The 20,497-nt window shown below is 48.7% G+C and overlaps 1 protein-coding gene across 2 annotated transcripts in view; it reads right to left on the reverse strand.

The window, feature by feature from the left end:
• The window catches only part of ANKRD11 (ankyrin repeat domain 11), a 226,506-nt gene that overhangs the window by 147,176 nt on the left and 58,833 nt on the right, over nucleotides 1–20,497 (reverse strand). For both annotated transcript variants that reach the window (XM_025369959.1, XM_025369960.1), the window contains exon 2: nucleotides 5,307–5,391. The gene's annotated coding sequence lies outside the window, so the exon portion shown is untranslated. The remainder of the gene's footprint in view (nucleotides 1–5,306; nucleotides 5,392–20,497) is intronic.

Consider the following 20,497-nt stretch of genomic DNA (forward strand, 5'->3'; position numbering starts at 1 on the left):
GGGGGGGGGGGGGGGGGAGGGAGTGGGGGGGAGGGGGAGGGAGTGGGGGGAAGGGGGAGGGAGTGGGGGGGAAGGGGGAGGGAGTGGGGGGGCACTCAGCCACAAGTGCCCATTTTCACATGAACAAGTCTAACTTAAATGACACTGCATCTTCTGTAAGTTATTGCAGTTTAAAGAAGCCTAGCCACAGATAATTCCTCAGAACTCTAAAATAAAGACTCATTCTACTAAACAATGCAGTTATTTATCTTGGCATAATTATCACGCATATGTCTTTGATAATAATGGAAGTATGGTGTTATCTGTTTCTAAATCCTAGCAAAACCTGAGTTGAAAATGGAAATGAACTCTACACATCTCTCACAGGTCTGCAAGTGAAGCCCTGTGGCCGTCCGCAGCCCCAAGAACGCCTGGAGCATTCCGCGGCAGGAACAACCCCCAGAGCGCACCAGGAATGGCATCTCACAGCCAACGAGCACCCCAGGGGGTGAGGGTGCCAGGGAGACTCTGCACCCCCACCATGCCCTAGGGTGCAGAGGGGCCTGCCCAGGAAGAGCCTCTCTCTGCTTTCAAGGCCAGATCGGGGGAAGGCAGGAGGGCGGCACCAAAGACAGCAGCCCTGCCCCTCCCCACCTCCAACCTGGCCACCCAGACAGGGACCCCAGCACACCAACAGCAAGCAGAGGGGGCTCGGCTCTGGCTGAGCAGACTTCCAGCCCAGCCACCACCATGGACCTGCACACCCTCAAGGACACGGGCCGTAGGCACAGCTGCTCAGACTGCGCACTCGGGGACACTGAGGCGCACGATCGTACCTGCCTTACAAGTTCAACATTTCAGCAAGACAGAACTTGATTACTTTTCTATCTTAAATAGACATGTCAATTAAAAATGTAAAACATTAAGTTCAAGCCTCCTTTCATATGAACAACACTGCCTCTGCTATCATTAACAAACCACTTTCGGCCGGGCGCGGTGGCTCAAGCCTGTAATCCCAGCACTTTGGGAGGCCGAGACGGGCGGATCACGAGGTCAGGAGATCGAGACCATCCTGGCTAACACGGTGAAACCCCGTCTCTACTAAAAATTACAAAAAACTAGCCGGGCGAGGTGGCGGGTGCCTGTAGTCCCAGCTACTCGGGAGGCTGAGGCAGGAGAATGGCGTAAACCCGGGAGGCGGAGCTTGCAGTGAGCCGAGATCCGGCCACTGCACTCCAGCCTGGGTGACAGAGTGAGACTCCGTCTCAAAGAAAAAACAAACAAACAAAAAAAAAAAACAAAAAAAAAACAAACCACTTTCAAACCCCCAACGTTTTGGAAACGTAATTCGAAAGTCCCATTTCACAGCAACCATAAATGGAGCATCCACATGTTGTTAGGGTCAGCAGCCTGCTGTCGCTCGAGGCCACACTCACTGGACACCGCATGCTGGGGTCATCGGGGGCCACGCAGCCTCACTGCCTGAGAGGACTAACCATTCTGTTTTGCCAAGAAAGATGTCAGCTTCAATGACTTTTATACTGGAAAAACAATTTACAAACTCAAATTGTTTTAAAGCCTCTATTTTCATGTAGTTTTATTTCTGTAAAGTGTTATTTAATCTCTAAGGAAGTCTTTACAGTAGGTACGACCGTGACCACTGTCCTGGGTAGGAGACTGAGGCTTGGAGAGTGGAAGGGAGGGGCCAGGGCCACAGAGCCAGCACCAGTCAGACCAGCACACACAGGCTGTCCGGGACCCTGTGTCACTGCGGCCACATCTGGCCCCATCTCAGGGCAGGACCAGCCCGGAATCCATCCAAGCTGGGCCCCTAAGTCATGCCCAGACGGGAGAAAAGAGCACAGCACCACATACTGAAGAAGCGACTGTGGATCTCATCTAAACTGCTCACATTCCACCTCAAGTAATCAATGTGAAATACAAGAATGACACAAATACCAATGAAAAATGTTAGAGAACCTGGAAAATTCTTCTTCTTTCTTTATTTGAGACACAGTCTCACCCTGTGGCCCAGGCTGGAGTGCAGTGGTGCGATCATAGCTCACTGCAGCCTCAACCTCCTGGGCTCTAGTGATCCTTCCTCCCCGCTCAGCCTCTCCAAGTAGCTGGGACCACAGGCACATGCCACCATGCCTGGCTAATTTTTGTAGTTTTTGTAGAGACGGGGGGTCTCGTCATGTTACTCAGGCTGGTCTTGCACTCCTGAGCTCAAGTGATCTACCTACCCCATCCTCCCAAAGTGCTGGGATTACAGGCGGGAGCCACTGCACCTGGCCAGCTATTCTCTTAAACCCTGCATTTTAATGCCAGATAAAACAATGGCAAACAGGCATTCAAGACCAGTCTGGCCAACAGTGAAACCCTATCTCTACTAAAAATACAGAAATTAGCTGGTCATGGTGGTAAGCACCTGTAATCCCAGCTACTCAGGAGGCTGAGGCAAGAGAATCTCTTGAATCTGGAAGGTGGAGTTGCAGTGAGCCGAGATGGCACCACTACACTCCAGGCCCTGGGCAACAGACCTAGACTCCGTCTCAAGAAAAAAAAAAAAAAAAAAAAAAAAAAAACAATGGAGAACATGTCTCAGCGTGGTCCTCAGGAGGTCCTCCCATGCCCATGTGGGTCACGGCGCCAATGGTCACACTGCGCCCAACCTCTGCTCAGGAGGGCCTCTCTGTAGCAACACTGCAGTCTCCCTGGTGGCCAAAACAGACCTCATGCTAAGGGCCTTCATCTTATTCAATCTAATCACCACAGACAAAAAAAGACAAAATTCAATACTGAGTATTTATAGTTCACAAAAGTGACAAATGGCATGAAACACCTTAGATTATTACTGTGGCATGGTCAAAAATGCCAACATTTCCTACGTCACCAAACCTAAGCAGCAGTACATCTATTCTTCTCAATCCACTACAGTGCCACACATTTAGGCCAATTCCAGGTCCTGTCAGCAGAGTTGCTGACAGCTTGTTCCCCTTTAATCAGAGAAGCATGTATTCTGAATCCATTGATAATTTTTTTCCCCCCAGAGACAGAGTCTTGCTCTGTCGCCCAGGCTGGAGTGCAGTGCTGTGATCTTGGCTCAGTGAAACCTCCACCTCCCAGTTCAAGCAACGCTCCTGCCTCAGCTACCCAACTAGCTGGGATTACAGGCATTCACCACCACATCCGGCTAATATCTACATTTTTAATAGAAATGGGGTTTCACCATATTGGCCAGGCTGGTCTTGAACTCTTGGCCTCAAGTGATTCACCCACCTTCACATCTCAAAGAGCTGGGATTACAGGTGTGAGCCACCGTGCCTGGCCACTAATTGTTTATTAATAATTTTATTTTTCACACTAGTAAGCAGCATTTTGGCCAGGTGTGGTGGCTCATACCTGTAATCCCAGCACTTTGGGAGGCTAAGGCAGGAAGACTGCTTGAGGGCAGGGGTTCAAGACAGGCCTGAACAACATAACGAGACTCTGTCTCTACAAAAAAAAAAAATTTTTTTAAAAAGAAAGAAAATGCAGCATTTTGCTTTTCCTTGTCATCCATTAAGGTCAGCAGTATCCTTTTCATGAGGAAGCACAGCTCAGACCCTGGGGTGTGGGGTGCTCCCTCATCGCTGCCCCCCTTTTCCCGTGTACTTGTCCCCTCCATGGCACCCCTTTGATGACAGCCGGGCTCAGTCCACCTCCAGATCTTCAAAAACATCTCACTGGACCCACAAACACGCCCACTACCCAGGCTGGCTTCCTTCTAACTGCGAACCATCCCGCAGATTAAGAGAAGACAATTCTAGATCTATTTTCAGGGATATCTCAGATGATTCCCTTTCCTTCAAACCTCACCTCCATTTCCAAGGAAAGAATTCAGTCACATGAAAGAAAGCAGTCAGGTGTATCTTAAAGTGGCCTGACTCTAGGTGACGGAGATAAAGGACGGATACACTGAACTGCGAAGCTCTCGAAACAAGCTGCAGGAAAGGTTCTTTTATGTCTGCTAGGAGTAACAACACAAAACAGATCATGTATTTTTGGACTGTTCACTTTAAAACCCTGGGCCAGGCGCGGTGGCTCAAGCCTGTAATCCCAGCACTTTGGGAGGCCGAGGCGGGCGGATCACGAGGTCAGGAGATCGAGACCATCCTGGCTAACATGGTGAAACCCCGTCTCTACTAAAAATACAAAAAACTAGCCGGGCGTGGTGGCGGGCGCCTGTAGTCCCAGCTACTCGGAGGCTGAGGCAGGAGAATGGCCTGAACCCGGGAGGCGGAGCTTGCAGTGAGCCGAGATCGCGCCACTGCACTCCAGCCTGGGCGAAAATAAAAAAATAAAAAAAAATAAAACCCTGACTCACACCTGGTCAAAATATGAAAATTTAAATTAGCCAAGTTTTCTCTTCAACTGCTGACAATCCACGTATCAGAGGAAACAGCCTGCCAGTCACCACGCGTCTCCGGAAGGAGGGAGGACTCTGCTCTACAGCACCACGTGCTTGGTCAGAGCCAAGGCCAAAGTCTTTATGGAGACTGCTGCCCCTCCTCTCAAAAAACATGCCTGTCACACCCAGGAGGAGGCAAGGAGTCAGGGCAGGCGAGCCAGGCTCCCACTCCATACCTCCCACCACACACACTGGTCTCCAGCTCCGAGGGAAAGTCAGAATCGCATCTAGAGGGCTCCGCAGCAACACCATGCCCAGAAGGACAGGACAACCTGGCGAGACCACCAGGATCCAACAAGAGCAGAACAGTTCCCAGGACACAGAGTCCTCATCCAAATACAACCTGGGAGACCACCAGGATCCCAGCAAGAGCAGAACAGCTCCCAGGACACAGAATCCTCATCCAAATACAACCCGGGAGACCACCAGGATCCCAGCAAGAGCAGAACAGCTCCCAGGACACAGAATCCTCATGCAAACTGTTAGTTAACATGACATGTGCAGAGCACACAACACACAGCACGGCGGGGGTGGGGGGGTGGTCTCGGTCATCTCCAGCCCATCTGAGGATGAAGAAAATTAAAGGAAGACGAGAGGAAATAAACTTTTACAGGCTATTAACAACCTATTTAATTTTTCAGCAGATTTATTCTCACTGTGACACCAAGGATCCCATTCATTAGTCCAAAAAAGCTCACCTGTTACCACTCTGAAAACACTCTTAAGTGAAATCCAGAACAAAATTCAAAACATTTCGACAAAACTCTATCAAGTCCAAGAAAACCAGCCTGGACACTCATGCATTATTTTGATACTTATTTTTCCAAACCAATGACAATAATATAAACTGATAGAGAGTGCAGTGAATATTTACCGATTCCATAGCTGAAAGTCAGTGCTGATGAGGACTGTCTTTTAAATCCAATGGAGGTGTGCCCCAGAGCAGGGTTGAGTATATTCTGAAACAAGAGAGTGAAATTAGCTCACGTCAATAATAATTTCAGCCTCAGTTCTTTCATAGCTCTCGTCTCCCTCCATTTGGTTCACACGGTTTATTCCATCTCCCTTCCTCTCCCATAACCCACTGCTCAGCTCCTAGTCACTGTGCCAAGGCCAAAACTTACCGTCATTCATCAAATACTTTCACATCAAAATGCAGCAATTACAACAACTTAAAGGTAAATCCAAAGTCCAATACAAAAAAAGAGCAAATGACACTGATACAATATTGTGAAATCACCATAAAACCAGATTTTAGAGACTCTGGAGCTTTTTATACATAAGAAACCAAATAAACCAAGTGGGTAGTCTTGCCATATAAACAAAACATTACCAATAAGGTAAGTTTTTTAAAAGGCTTTTTCTTTTTTGAGACAGTTTCACTCTTGTCCTCCAGGCTGAAGTGCAGTGGTGCAATCTCAGCTTACTGCAGCCTCCACCTCCCCTCCAGGGTTCAAGCGATTCTCTTGCTTCAGCCTCCCGAGTAGCTGGGATTATAGGCACCCACCACCACGCCCGGCTGGTCTTGAACTCCTGACCTCAGGTGATCCGCTCACCTCGGCCTCCCAAAGTGTTGGGATTACAGGCATGAGCCACCGTGCCCTACCTTAAAAGGTTAATTTTAAGTTTAAGAAGCATATTAAGTTGTAAACTATACAAAAGGTGCAAAAAAAGATAAGGTGGTTTTCATTTCCACTGAGTATTTTAAGAGGAAAGATTATACTGCAGTACCATTTTTTAAAAAGCTGAATAAGGCTGTGGACGGTGGCTCACGCTTGTAATCCCAGCACTTTGGGAGGCTGAGGTGGGTGGATCACTTGAGGTCATGAGTTCAAGACCAGCCTGGCCAACAGGGCAAAACCCCTCTCTACTGAAAATACAAAAATTAGCCAGATGTGGTGGTGTGTGCCTGTAACCCCAACTACTTGGGAGGCTAGGGCAGGTGAATCACTTGAAACCGGGAGGCGAAGGTTGCAGTGAGCCAAGATCGCGCCATTGCACTCCAGCCTGTGTGACAGAGCAAGACTCGTCTTTAAAAAAAAAAAAAAAAAAAGGCTGGGCGCAGTGGCTCAAGCCTGTAATCCCAGCACTTTGGGAGGCCGAGACGGGGTTTCACCGTGTTAGCCAGGATGGGACCATTCTGGTTAACACGGTGAAACCCCGTATCAACCTCCCAAAGTGCTGGGATTACAGGCTTGAGCCACTGCGCCCGGCCTTTGGGAGGCCGAGACGGGTGGATCACGAGGTCAGGAGATCGAGACCATCCTGGCTAACACGGTGAAACCCCGTCTCTACTAAAAAATACAAAAAACTAGCCGGGCGCGGTGGCGGGCGCCTGTAGTCCCAGCTACTCGGGAGGCTGAGGCAGGAGAATGGCGCAAACCCGGGAGGCGGAGCTTCCAGTGAGCTGAGATCCGGCCACTGCACTCCAGCCTGGGCGACAGAGCGAGACTCCATCTCAAAGAAAAAAAAAAAAAGGAGCTGAATAAAACTATATAATCTCCCTGAAGAGCTCTGGGGGCTCCAAGAATAAAACAAACCAGTCTAAATGGGGGAAGAAAAAAAAAAATCCACACCCATGTTACTTCAGTAACATCCAAGCATCAGGCTCTCCTCCAACTCCACACACTTCCGTGTGCAGAACCAGGGAGGGAAGCACAGACAGGATTGAAGGCAGCTCCCAGGACAGGGCTTGCTGGTGCAGGTTCCCCAGCTCTGCACTTAGCATCCAAGAGAATCGCGTGTTTCCTGAGCAACACTCATGACATGTGTGTTTTGCAAAGATGGAGTGAGGTTTTTCCCTCCTTACTCTCCTGGACAGGATTGTTCAAAGCTACCATTAACCTCAAGGACCATTAAAAATAAATGTGTGCTGGGTGTGCGGACTCACGCCTGTAATCCCAGCACTTCAGGAGGCTGAGGCAGGTGGACTGCTTGAGCCCAGAAGTTGGAGACCAGTCCAGGCAATACAGTGAGTCCCCATCTCTACAAAAAATCCAAAAAATTAGCCGGGCATGGTGGCGTGTTCCTGTGACCAGAGCTACTCACACCACTGCACTCCAGCCTCAATCAATCCATCAGTAAAAATAAATGTGAATAAGCAGCCTGGTTTCAGTGAGAGCAGCAAGTGTGCCACGAAGTGTCCGTAAAACGGCTCAGAGAGGGGAAGAGTATCGGCAGCAGGAAGCCAGCAAGGAACCCCAGCATCGACCCCCCGAGTCCTGAGGGTACTCAAAGCGCCGTGAGTCAAACAATTCGCACGCTCAGTGCCACTGGCATCTGGGTTCAGTGCGCAACGGGGTTGAGCAGCGTCGGTCTCCTAGGTGCCAGAAGGGCCACCCAGCAAATCCTGGCAACCAAAAATGTCTCCAGATGATATCGGCAAAAGGGGAAAACACGCCAGTGAGAACTACTGCTTTAATCCAACTGCTGTTTCACATATATGAAAAAACTGGGCCCAAATCAGGTAAAGTAAAACAAAACTAAGTTTTTATTGTCTTAGGGTCCTGCAGGGTATTAAAAGCAAGTTGGGAAGAGAAAATTCTGGTCTAAAGGTCTTTTCTTTCTGACTAAGAGAAAATCTCAGTAACTGATCCCATTATTTCTGGAAGAAAATACCAATCCAGAGCCTCTAAAATATTTGGAATAAACATCACAGTTTGTTTTTTTTTAAAGAGACAGGGTCTCCCTGTGTTGCCAGGCTGGGATGGAGTGGTACAAACACAGCTCACTGCAGCCTCGACCTCCTGGGCCCAAGGGGTCCTCCCACCTCAGCCTCCCGAGTAAAGAAATGTTCTAAGGTATGAAAAAAAACTTCATTTAGAATACATGTTCACATCAAAACCACCACCACAACTATAAACAAGCTATGTTGTCAAACAGAAAAGCACCAGGTGACACTTCTTACTGTCAGCTCATGTCTACAGCAACTCAGAAATCAACAGGTCTGTGGAGGCCGAGTGCAGACAGAGAGCATGGAGACAGGAAGAGTCAGTGTGTGGTGATGGGACCAGGGAGTCAGGGATGGGACCATCACCCGTCCATGTCTGGAGGTGGGGGTGAGGGTCGGCACACAGGCACAACCAAAACCATAATCCAGGTGAAACAACGGCAGATGCTTCTACCTATAGAAATGGCAACAGGACAAGATGACAATCCCAGGTGCTGAGGATGTCTGCTATACGCATTCTGTGTTAGAAAAACCAGGAGATATTTTTAATACTAATGGCAGTTCTCTCTAAATGGTGGAGCAATGCAAGGTTTTAAATTTCTCTTACTACTCTAGACTCCTTACTCTCACCAACTCCTTTAACGGGCTAGCTGCCACATTAGGGATAGGGAAAGAAAATTATTTAATACAATCAATGGGTAAAAAGTTACACTTACATAAGAAGAAAGAGTTCCAGGGCAAACCTATAATCCTAGAACTTTAAGAGGCCGAGGTGGGAGGATCACGTCCGCGCAGAAGCCCAAGGCTGCAGTCAGTTAGGGTGGCACCACTGCACTCCACCTGGGCAAGGCACTGAGACCCTGTCTAAGAATAAATATCCAAACAACTGTCAAGTAACACCACGACATTCGCGCGGACCCAATCGCACCCCACTTCTTCCAACGTCATCGGCTCTCCCCTCGCTTTGCTGCATGACAGCTGCTTTATGCAGGCTCTCAACAAACAGTCACGGCCACAAGCACTGTCCGAAAAAGAATGACAGCCTCCCTGGGAAGGAAGCTGGGCAGACCTGACGCTTATTTTTGGAAAGGAACGGAAGTTCAAGATTGCTAACTTTTTTTTACAGTCTCCCTTTTCTCTCCTAAGAGAACCACAAGTTTTAGGAGACTGTGACCTACACAACTCTATGAATGTTTAATTCACTCCCACTTTAATCACTTTTTCTTTTTTTCTTTCTTTATATCAAGGCACATCAATTATCACTTTTTTCAATCAGGAGATCTACAATTGCCAACCATAGTCTTCAGTCCACTAAGATGAGCAATTCTTTTTATCCACACTGACTAATTCCAACTGATAGCAAAGAAAAACCATGAGGCCTGTGGCTGCCCCACACCGCCTGCTCCTTCAGACAACCAAGGGCCACTCTGGTTTCACAGCTGTGAGCTCAGGCCCCTCAGCTCCCTCCCGTGAGCCACTTTCCCAACACCCGCAGAGCCCAGGAGTCCATGTTAGCAAACACTGGTCCCTACAATGGCCTTGGTCTCAAAACGCTGTTAGCCAGAGCACTTTTTCAATCATGACCGTATGCAAACGATGATTTTCACCCGTGTTAGGCTGAGTGGGAGGGTCCACAGGGGAGCCACTGACGATGGGCGTCTGCCCCCGACACTGGCTGACTAACCAGCACCATTAGCCTGGGCTCCAAACGGCAGTCACACCAGCCTGCCTCAGGGTCAGGTCTGTCTTTTCCCTACTTCCCACACAACAGCGGCTGTACATTCCTTTCACGAAACCCAGTGAGTACAGGAGCACACGGATGGGTTTTAAGAGACTAGTGCAGAGCTGCGGCTTTCCTGATACACACCTTTTCAGTAACTTCAAATACATGCACAGAGAAGGTATGAGATGTGTGGTCAGAGTGAACCTGAAAGGACAAGATGGTGCCTGCTGCTTTCAGGCAGAAACACCTAACGTGCAGCAGCAGGCACTCAGCACCTGACCTAACTCGACTCAGCCATGTGAGCCCACCATTACTACAGGTCAAAAATGGTCCCATAACCCCCACTCAGTTGTTCATAGCTGTTTTATTCATAAGCACCAGAAACTGGAATCAGCTCAGATGTGCTTCGATGGTGTAAGAAAACATTTTAAATGGTCCATTTTCCAGGCGTGATCAATCTGCGCACTGGCGGCCAGCCTGCGGAGGGAACAAACCACACGGCTCACGCACCGGGAAGGCCACAATAATGAACAAAATGCAAAGGAGGGTCAACCCACAAATGGGAAGAAAGTTTCGGTACTGGGAAATAAAAACGTACGCAGGTAAGGGGACGGGGTACAACCTTATAAGGGGGATAATGAAACTCAGGCGACCTCCGGGAAGATTGCAACTCCACAGTACTCAACCAAAGAGGAACTGGGGGAGTGACTTGCGTGCTGGGAGATAAGCTACCTGCTGTGACTGCTGCGGGTGTGCCTGCCTACCAGGCACCCGATCTTGCAAGACTGCCATTAAAAATCTTGTTTCCTGGCCGGGCACAGTGGCTCATGCCTGTAATCCCAGCACTCTGGGAGGCTGAGGCAGGCGGATCACGAGGTTGGGAGTTCGAGACCAGCCTGACCAACATGGAGAAACCCTGTCTCTACTAAAAATACAAAATTAGCCAGGCATGGTGGTGCATGCCTGTAATCCCAGCTACTAGGGAGGCTGAGGCAGGAGAATCGTTTGAACCCAGGAGGTGGAGGTTGCGGTGAGCCGAGATTACGCCATTGCACTCCAGTCTAGGTGACAAGAGCAAAACTCTGTCTTTAAAAAAAAAAAAAAAGAAAGAAAGAAAAAGAAGAAAGTCTTGCTTCCGCTGTTCTGTGTGTCTCCAAGTCCATTCTTTGGGTTTGGACGGGTGAATGTGTGCTTCTCACAATGGGTAGACAGATACTAAGCTGCCGTCCACCCACACCACGCAGACCACTCCGCAGCAAACAGAGCAAACATTACACTGAGCAAAAGGCCAGTCGAAAAGGTCACAATTCTACGATTCCAGGTATATGACATTCTTATGACAAACTCTTTAAATGGAGGACAAATTAGAGGTTCCCAGGGGTTAGGGACCAGGGTGGGGAGATGGGCTGGAAGGGCAAATGTGGCTAGAAAAGGGCAAAGGGCAGATCCTCGCAGTTGTGGAACTGTTCCGTACAGCAACACGGCAGGGACGGGAGCCCCAGGGGCAAACCTGCACAAAACTCCGATCAATCAATCCGTCTCTCTCACACACACGTACAAGTAAACCTCAGGCAACCTGAGTTAAGACTGGTCAGCGATACCGTGTCCACATCCTGGCTGTGACGTTCTATTAAGGGCACAGTTCTCCAATGTGTTACCACTGGAAGAGAGGAGGAGACTGGCCAAAGTGTACAAGGGGCTCTCAAGGATTTCTTACAACTGTAAGTGAAGACACAAATTATTTTTTAAAAAGCTCAAATTATTTAAAAAAAAAAAAAGTCCAAAAAGGAAAGAGTCCAATATTGATAATTTCATATGGCTTTATCTACTATCAACTCACTTTATCCTCACAATGATCCCACGGAGTAGGTATCATTATTATCTCCCCTTTGCAGATGAGAAAATTGAGGCCCCAGGGGTGTGAGAAATTTAGTCAAGGTCACATTGACTAAATGTGGGGCCAAGACTTGAAACCAGGCTGGCTCCAGAGCCCACACTATTCACCACCATCAGTCTTGAAACTGGAAATGTAAAAACCATGAATATGCACCTGCTATTATTATGGCTTAAAAATCTCCGTACAATGTAACTCTAGAGGACTTAAAACGGAACACTAAAGACCTACGATCCAGCCTCATCTCACTTTAGTTCTCAGTCAAAAAAAAGACACAACCAATTGGATTCCACTCCCACAATGGTGCCAGGAGCCCCCAATGCCAAGGCCGGCTGGTGCGGACAGGCCACCTATCACTCTGATCAGGCGAGTCTCCTAACCTTGGCCTCCTTCCAGTGAACACAGCCGCCCTGTTCGTGTTTTTGGGCTGAGGGCGGAGAAGGTGCAGTTATTTGTTTCCTGTTTTTGGTGTTTCTTAAGGGTGGGGTGCTACTTGTTTGTTTTCTCTGATCTAAAGTGAAAGAGAAGGCTCAAGGGAGTAAAGGCAACTAAGCAAACTTCAGAACTGAGGTGAGCATGGGGAGGAGCTGGAAGGAAAACCAGGCTTCCTTCTTCAATGCAAATGTTTCTTTTTACTACAGGAAAAAATGAAACAGGAAACAAAATCAATGTTCCTAAACAGTTCTCTTTATACCATTTAGCAGAAGAAGGTGCAAAGTGGATGAATGCAGAATGAGAACGAGAAGAAATGACTTCACACAACCGTTCTTCCCTTTCCACAACGCCTGCCCTGATAGGAATCAAACTCCTTTGCTGAAGAACAAAAGCCAACTATGGAAGGCAGGAGAATCTTCAGTCCTCAGAGAAGGCATCCAACTCCTGCCAGAACCTTCCCTTCCTCACCAGATCCAGCGGAATGGCAAAAACAATTTGTGTTTGAAAGTAAACAGACACACAGCTATAATGAAAAAAAAAAAAGGAAGCTGTAGATCAGAAACTGGGAAATACCTGAAAATTAGGAGGACAAAGGCATGAAATCAAACTAGAGAAAGTGACGCAAAAGCCAACAGGGAGAAGAGTCCCAATAACACAGCAGGAGAAGCTGCAGGAAGGACAGACAACGCAGGACTGTGCAATACCTGCCTCCCTCCCACTGGAGGCTCCACATGCCCCCAGCCAGCGCCGGCCGAGTTCACAAGCTCCCTGAGCAACAAACGCCAACTCCCTGCTTGGCTTCACTAAAACAAGCCTTGAAAGGGAACGAGAAGCTCTGATGGTCACTTAAACATCACACACACACACAAATCTGAAATCCTGACCAACAAAGACATAAGACCAACCTTTCAGAAAGCGTAAGCACACAGATGACCAATTTACTTCTAGCTCTTAGTAAACCCACAGAATTCCAATCAGCGCCACACTCTCATGGCAAAACTCAAAAGAAACCATGAATATATTGTGATCTACTTGTCTCTGGAGCTCACTGTTGGCCTCACCATTTTATGATCAGTGTCATGGACACTGCGAAACAGAGAAGATGGAGAAATCTGGGAAGCGGCCGTTTCATTCAGTGTGAAGCTCCTACTCAACAATCACTTAGTTATGTGGGACCTCTCCCAACACTCACTGTCTGTTTCACAAAATGAATAATCCAAGTGGCAGCGGACGTCAGGACACCTGTTACCAGCCTGTCTTTTGCTAAGCAGGAACCTCAGAATCAGATACAACTCCATGAAGAACCATCTCTTGGTACGCAACCAGGTCTTCAATCAGTCAATCAACTCAGCAGAGGTGCATGATACAAGATCAATATACAAAAGTCAGCTGTATCATCATCATACACAAGCAATGAACAATCTGAAAAAATGAAGGAAACATTTCCATTTAAAACAGCATCAAAAAGAATATTTAGCAACAAATTTAACCAAAGATGTGTAAAACTTGCACCCTGTAACCACAAAACACTGTTGAAAGAAACTGAAGACCTACATAAGTGGGGGGAAAATCCCACATTCATGGATCAAAAGACATAGTATCTTTACAACAGCAACACTCCCAAGGTGGCCTAAGGATTTGGTGCAGGGACTATCAGATTTCCAACTCCGTTTTCAAAATTGATCCAAAAATCTATATGGAACTGTAAACCTCTTACATACTATAACTTACAGAACCATACAAGTTTTTCTTAAAACTTTTTTGAGAGTAGAAAAGACATAATTGAAATGTCTAGGGGCTGGGGTGGTGGCTCACGCCTGTAGGCACAGCACTTTAGGAGGCCAAGGCGGGAGGATCACTTGAGGTCAGGAGTTTGAGACCAGCCTGGCCAACGTGGCGAAACCCCATCTCTACAATAAATACAAAAAAATTAGCTCGTTGTGGTGGCGCACACCTGTAATCCCAGCTACTCGGGAGGCTGAGGCAGAAGAACTGCTTGAACCCAGGAGGCAGAGGTTACCGTGAGCTGAGATCATGCCACTGCATTCCAGCCTGGGAGACAGAGTGTGCCTCCAAAAAAAAAAAGTCTAGTAATCATATGATACCAGGTTTTTCTAAAATGATTATTTTTACTTTGAAGTATTAAGGGGGGGAAATAAAACAAGGGCACTGATTTGACTTTTTTTTTTAAAACCTCTTTAGTTTGAAAGGTCTAAAATTCTTCAATATCGGCCACGTGCAGTGGCTCATGCCTCTAATCCCAGCACTTTGGGAGGCCAAAGCAGATGTATCACCTGAGGTCAGGAGTCTGAGACCAGCCTGGCCAACATGGTGAAATCCCATTTCTAATAAAAATACAAAAATTAGCCGAGTGTGGTGGTGGGCGCCTGTAATCCCAGCTACTCGGGAGGCTGAGATGGGAGAATCACTTGAACCCATGAGGCAGAGGTTGCAGTGAGCCAAGATCGTGCCACTGCACTACAGCCTGGGCAGCAGAGCAAGACTCCATCTCAAAAAAATAGATTAATTAATTAAAATAAAATTCTTTGGCCAGGCAGCAGAGCAAGACTCCATCTCAAAAAAATAGATTAATTAATTAAAATAAAATTCTTTGGCCAGGCACAGTGGCTCACGACTGTAATCCCAGCACTTCGGGAAGCCGAAGTGGGCGGATCACAAGGTCAGGAGAGCAAGACCATCCTGGCTAACACAGTGAAACCCCGTCTCTACTAAAAATACAAAAAATTTAGCCAGGCGTGGCGGTGTGCGCCTGTAATCCCAGTTGCTGGGGAGGCTGAGGCAGGAGAATGGTGTGAACCCGGGAGGCGGAGCTTGCAGTGAGCAGAGACTGTACCATTGCACTCCAGCCTGGGTGACAGAGTAAGACCCCATCTCTAAATAAATAAATAAATAAATAAATAAACTTCTTCAATAACAAACACAACATTCTTCCCTTTAAAAATACACCACTGTCATAGGCCGGTCATGGTGGCTCATGCCTGTAATCCCAGCACTTTGGGAGGCCGAGGTGGGTGGATCACAAAGTCAGGAGTTCGAGACCAGCCTGGCCAACATAGTGAAACCCTGTCTCCACTAAAAATACAAAAATTAGCCAGGTGTGGTGGCAGGCACCTGTAATCCCAGCTACTCGGGAGGCTGAGGCAGGAGAATCACTTGAACCCAGGAGGCAGAGGTTGCAGTGAGCCAAGATCATGCCACTGCATTACAGCCTGGGCAACAGAGCAAGACTCCACCTCAAAAAAATAAAATAAAATAAAAATACACCACTGTCCCTGAATGTGTAGTGTTCTTTTGATTGAGAATATGAGCCCACAATGATTTGTACAGCTCAACGTCTGAGATGCAACGCACAGAATGTAAAGGGGGTTGGGGGAGGGAAGGGACCACGCAGCTCCCCAGAGAACAGCGACATCCCCGAAGCGTGGGATTCTCTCTCACGCTCAGACGTTCTAGTACACAGCAGGTGCGCTGTCCTTTAGTAAGGACAAAAGTCAACAAATGGCCCTTGGATGAATGGCGGACTGGCACGCATTCCACACTGCAGGCTCTGTCCCTGCCCAGCTAGACTTGTCCACCATCTTGAAACACTACTTTTCCATTTTATTAACGCAACCTGACGGCTGGCCACTGTAACAAAAGAAACCTCACCAAAATGATTCTATTTCTTCCTTAAGACAGAACAGAGTCTGCTCCTTACATATGACCTTACACAGTTTCTTTCTGAGAGTCATCACGTTCATCAGCCCTGCCTGTGCTCTCCTCTTGCCACTGTGCTTCCTCCTACATCACAAAGGAAGCCCCTGTAAGCCTTGGAAGTGGGTGTCAGGTGCAGAAAGAGAAATGGCCACTCCGGGCTCAACCTATCCATCCCAGCCTCCTCCTAAGACCAAGGCGCCGCTGACTCAACCCTGCTTCCGGACGCCTAGGGTTTACATCTGCTCCTTCCTCCTGTTTGCATTCAGTGAAATCCTCTCCTCTCCCAGAAGTTTCCACATAAAACCTGCCTCTTTGTTTATTAAGAATTGTTTACAGAACTCTCAAGCAGCAAAGGCAAAGTACAGAAGATAAATGCGAGCCAGCTGGCCGGTGCGTGCGACTGGACGAACATCTTTACCCATGTCTGCACCAGCTCCGCGTTGTTCAGCGACACGGCCCGTGTCTGGAAGAGTCCTGGCAGGCTGCACGGGCTGAAGAGAGAGCCAGCTGCTGAGGGGCTGCCCCTCCCATCACCACCACTGGCCACACCATGGTGATCACACACCCACGCACGCCCACTCTGTGCTCTCCACACATCGCCTCATTCAACCCCCACGACAGCTCTGAAGAGATGCCACCTCCATGTTTCTTGTAAGAAACACAGAACATAACTGGCACTCATCTAACATGGTCTGGCAGTGGCGCTGAACCTACAAACCACTCTCTCTTCCCAGGCTTCCGCTCCACCATTCCCAGTTTCTCTTGTAAACTTTGTTTCCATTTTGTTTCACTTGCTAGATCTCCTTTCTCCACCTCCTCCCTCAATGTCTTCAGCCACTGCCTGGGCACTCTCACCTGCCTCTGGCTTTAACAACCTGCTGCTGAATCCCAGCTCTGCCAATGAGAGCTGAACCCACTGAATCCACTGCACCAATGTCCAACCAGAGACGCTGTCAATCAGAGACAATGTTCCCACAGAGCTCAGCTCTCCTCACACAGGCTGTGCACATACAGAGCCCTCACCCTACTCCTTCCTGTATCCCCCGCCCTGCTGCCGGGCACCGCTCTCTAACTAGCCTCCAAGCCAGAAACCAGCTGCCTCCTCCTCCCCATGAAAAGCCCACTTACAAATCCTGTCCATTCCAGCTCCTGCCCATCACTGTTACCCCTCCCTACGGCCACCGCCCTGATTTCTAGTTCAAGAGTCTCAGTATTTCTTTACCTACATCATCATAACAACTCACTTATCTCCACCTCCAGCCACACACACCATCAACTTATTCCCCACAGTGCTAAGGCGAGAATCTGCCACATCTGATTCACTTCTTACTGACACCTCAGGCTGGTGTGCAGAAATCACTGGGCTAACAGGCAATATATTCATGTTGTACATCGTGACGCAGTACACACACACACGCGCGCACACACACATGCACGCACGCGCACACACGCACGCGCACGCACACGCACAGACACACACACGCGCACACGCATCACGCACACGCACGCACACACACAGAGACACACACACGCACACACACACACGCACCCCTGGAAAATAAAAGCTTCACAGGACAAAAGCTCCCAGCCCTACATGGGACACACTCCAGTGTTTCTCCAGGCTGGCAGCCGCTATTTGCGACCTCAGGACCCATCGCCGTGGCAGCCGCCTCCCAGAGTCCGTGGCATGAACTGTGTTGAGTGCCACCATCTGGCTGCCTCCCCAGCCTCTGAGCAACAGCAAACGCCTTCCAGTTTAGGAGGGTCCCTCTCCGTCTTCCTAGAAAGCCCTTTTCCACTGTGTCCACCTGGCAAACACCTATTCATTCTTCAAAGCCAAGCTCAGGTCTTGACTTTCTTCCTGATACTTCTCAATATTCTTCAAATTCTCTAGAGTGACACGTATGGTTTTTATATTTTTATACTATGTCACCACCATACCTGAAACCTCACCAATCACACACTCACCCCCACTCACACTCTATCACAGTATGGTCTGAGCCCAGGAGTTCAAGACCAGCCTGGGCAACACGATGGGACCCCATCCCTACAAAAAACAAAAAAATCAGGCATGGTGGTACATGGCCGTGTGTTCAGCTACTCAGGAGGATCACTTGAGCCTGTGGGGTCCAGGCAAGGAGCTTGATCACGGCCCCACACTCCAGCCGTGGGTGACGGAGTGAGACCCTATGTCACGCACACACAAAATATATGGACACACATTATAATGTGACACAAAACATGACACACACAATTCATTATGTAGAAGCATTGCCATAAGAAAACAGCTGTCCCTTGGCCTCTGAGCATTCTACCCTTTTGATCCATTCAGCTTAATTCTTTGGAACAGATGGACGTTTACCATAAGATCGAGCTTATGGACAAGAGTAATTCAGAAGTGAAAAAGGAAGACAGCAAGGAGACCTCCCCTTCAAGAGAGTTTCATGACAAGGCCCAGCTGAGCGGCCATGACTGGCTGGATCCTTCGGCCCTAACATATGGAATGCTCCAGGCTCTTTCAGTCTGCTAACCTACAAGTTAATTAGTCCATTTCTAGAAGAAAGTGTCCATTTTCTCCTCTGCAGACTTTCCACTTCCTGACAGCACAGGAACCCAACAGTATGCCAAGTTCAGACTCCTTTTTCTTTCCACTTCGCTACCACCGACAGGTTTTCAAACATACCATTCAGAACAGAAACACGGCGTTGGCCACCAGTCCCAGCTCCAGCAACACTAAAAGGCCTCTCCTGAAAGGAGCCGCATGAGTGCAAGAAAGAAGGAACGGGCTTGGACACGGGGGCTGGGCACGCCACCTTCACGAGAGTAAGAAAGAAGGAACGGGCTTGGACGCGGGGGCTGGGCACGCCACCTTCACGAGATGTAAGAAAGAAGGAACGGGCTTGGACGCGAGGGCTGGGCACGCCACCTTCTCCAGCCCCAGAGTTCCAGTGTGGAGAGAAGAGGACTGCTCTCTGCTTCAGAATCCAAGAACTCCTGAGAAAACAGCTACGTCAACATCTGATATTAGTAACATTTGATGGTTTGACCACAGTATGAAGGGGAGGGGGACACGGACAGGACACTGGCCTCTAAATACAGAAGTTTCCAGCTCCCAGCTGGTTACTCTGAGAAGATGTGCCCAGTGTGTCACTACGGAGAAGCGAGGATGCCCAACTACCCTGCCTGGCCCGCACCACCCACTAGAAATAAACAACAGGCCCCAAATGCAAACAGGACCAAGAGAAGGGCCACACGGCAGCTGCACCCCAGTGCCTCCAAGACGCCACTCACCCACGGTGTGCCCTACACATACTCACCTCAAGACACTATGGATTCTATGTGTCTGGGGGTGAAGGCTGCAATGTTTTAAATGTTTTCCAAGTAAATCCGATTTTAAAAATCACTGATCTAGCCCTTCCTCACCCAAACTCCCAATCATACAGTTGTAGAAATAATGACCATAAAGCAATTCTTCTCTAACTTGAGAATTCTTATACCCTTCTTCTCCACCTAAGTCGGAAAGACCCAGTCTGATAAAGAAAGTCATAAAAATAGTCCAGAAAAGCTGCTGCAGCCAGGAGGAGCAACACCACGCAGTCCTGTGTCTCACCGCTGCCCAGGCCACCTGAGCCCCACCAGTCCCGGTGAGGCTGCAGAAGCACGCGACTGGCTTCTCATCAGCAGAAGGAAAGCGGGCCTGACAGTCCGTGCCCATAAATTCCACAACAGATGTCTTCTGGGATCCAAAATCTGCTCTTATTAAACAGTGGCATGTGGGGTGGGCACAGACTCACACAGGCACACCACACACAGGAGGTCTCAGGACTCTAGCCAAGGTCTTCTAGATTCTAGTGGCCTCATGTTTGATGAGCATCTAATAACTAAGACAGGAAAGCACTGGATGGAGACGCGGGGAGAACCCCGGGCGTCTGGGGCAGCCTTGCCCTGAGGAAGTTATGCTCTAACTGGTGAGACTGCACTAAGGCACAAGAATACCTGCGACAACCTGAAGTGCCCATGCGGACGGCTGGGTGAAGCAGGGTGCAGGCCCAGGTGCAAACACTCACCTGCCAGAAACCCAAGACCAACCAATATACCCACAGCCACCAGCTCTTCACACACACATGTGCTTTTGGTCTGTCCTCCTGGGAGCCCAAGACCAACTGACACCCCCACAGCCACCAGCTCTTCATGAGGTGAAGGCAGCTGGGCTTCTGGGTCGGGGGGGGGGACTTGGAGAACTTTTCTGTCTAGCTAAAGGTTGGTAAACACACCAACCAGCACTCTCTATCTAGCTAAAAGTTTATAAACATACCAATCAGCGCTCTGTGGAACGGACCAATCAGCAGGACGTGGGCGGGGCCAAATAAGGGAATAAAAGCTGGCCACTTGAGCCATCGGTGGCAACCAGCTCGGGTCCCCTTCCACACTGTGGAAGCTTTGTTCCTTCGCTCTTCACAATAAATCTTGCTGCTGCTCACTCTTCGGGTCCACACTACCTTTATGAGCTGTAACACTCACTGTGAAGGTCTGCGGCTTCACTCCTGAAGTTAGCGAGACCACGAACCCACGAGAAGGAAGAAACTCCAGACACATCTGAACATCTGAAGGAACAAACTCCAGACA

This window comes from Theropithecus gelada, chromosome 20 (genome assembly GCF_003255815.1).
Source record: "Theropithecus gelada isolate Dixy chromosome 20, Tgel_1.0, whole genome shotgun sequence".
Classification (NCBI taxonomy): Eukaryota; Metazoa; Chordata; class Mammalia; order Primates; family Cercopithecidae; genus Theropithecus; species Theropithecus gelada.